This window comes from Aplysia californica, unplaced genomic scaffold (assembly GCF_000002075.1).
Source record: "Aplysia californica isolate F4 #8 unplaced genomic scaffold, AplCal3.0 scaffold00536, whole genome shotgun sequence".
In the NCBI taxonomy this organism is placed as follows: domain Eukaryota; kingdom Metazoa; phylum Mollusca; class Gastropoda; order Aplysiida; family Aplysiidae; genus Aplysia; species Aplysia californica.
This window is the reverse complement of record NW_004797806.1, coordinates 276414-277822: the sequence shown is the minus strand read 5'-3', so window position 1 is coordinate 277822 and position 1409 is coordinate 276414.

Sequence of the window (1409 nt, the reverse complement as noted above, 5' to 3'; positions counted from 1 at the left end):
TGAGATTTAGAATCGAGATCTAGAATCGAGATATAATTTATAAATCGAGATCAAGAAGAATCATGAAATGAAAGTAGAATCTAGATCTGTGATGTTTCGATTACCTATTGAATATTGAAAGGGGATTTTTCTAACTGTGCATTAAAGATTCTAAGATCTAGATCTAGGCTAGATCTATATGTTAATCTTAGATCGAGATCAAGAATGATGAAAGTATTGAACGTGGATCTTTACCTGCTGTAAATAGATCTAGAGTCTAGAACTAGGCTGTCAGTGAATCTAGATCGAGGTCAAGAATCATGAAAGTATTACTGAAAGTAGATTTTTCCAGCTGTGAATAGATCTAGAAATCTAGGCCATCGTTGGTTGTTAAAAATGTGAATGTCTAAACTTAGATCTATCTATGGGCTTATGCTCCTTCTTTCAATTATAGGCCTGTGTCTTTATAATCCTTCGAGATCTAGGCTAGATTCTAGATCTAGAATCTAGACTAGGTTCTTCTAGGAAGCAACAATTGGCATGTAGGCCTATCACTTTAAAAAAAAAGTGATTGAGCTGGAACTCAAGTAGAAAATGCCACGCCTTCGAAGAGGGGGAAGAAGTGTTACCCCTAGAGGTAGTCAAGAGGGGGTGCTACTATATGGATACATTCAAGGAAAAATATTTATGTTTTGTTTCTTTCCTGTTTTCGGTCTTTTTCCTCTTCTTAACTTTTCTAATACTTCTTCATTATTATTCCGTTCGTAGAACGGGTGTACTTTTACTAGTATTACTAAAGCATTCACCCTGTCGTGAATATTAGATGTGGATTTCTCTGCAATTTTGTCCGTCCTTAAGTTAGATCGCAGTAACGTTAAGAAATTTTTAATGGCTGCAGTATCAGCGTAAAAAACAAGAATAGGTTCTAACAATACACCATTCGTGACATTTTGATAGAAGCACTATAGTTCGTATGTCAACAACGGCAAAACTATGCATGGTTGAATAGAACACAAAAACCCGAATGTTTTACGTTGACATTTTTAATTCTCTGTTCGCAAGACAAGTTATAAATTTGACACTTGAATAAAATGATTATGAGTTGGGATAGTATTATAATTTGACTGTTCGTTATTATTAAGTAATGAGTGAGGGAGAGCAATGCTGAACTGTTTCAAAAGTAGGGTAACTCTTTTGCACATAGAAACACGTATACACTGTTCTACTGCTCTTAATGAAATGGGCTACAGTGTACATTGAGTATGGCAATCATCATTATCATCACCATCATCATCATCATCGTTGTTGTTGTTGCTGTTGTTGGGTGGTAGCTTATCCGTTCGAAATGTTTGGAGCCCCAAAGAGCGTGATAGTTTCGTTGTTGTTGTTGTTGTTGTTGTTGTTGTTGTTGTTGTTGTTGTTGTTGTTGT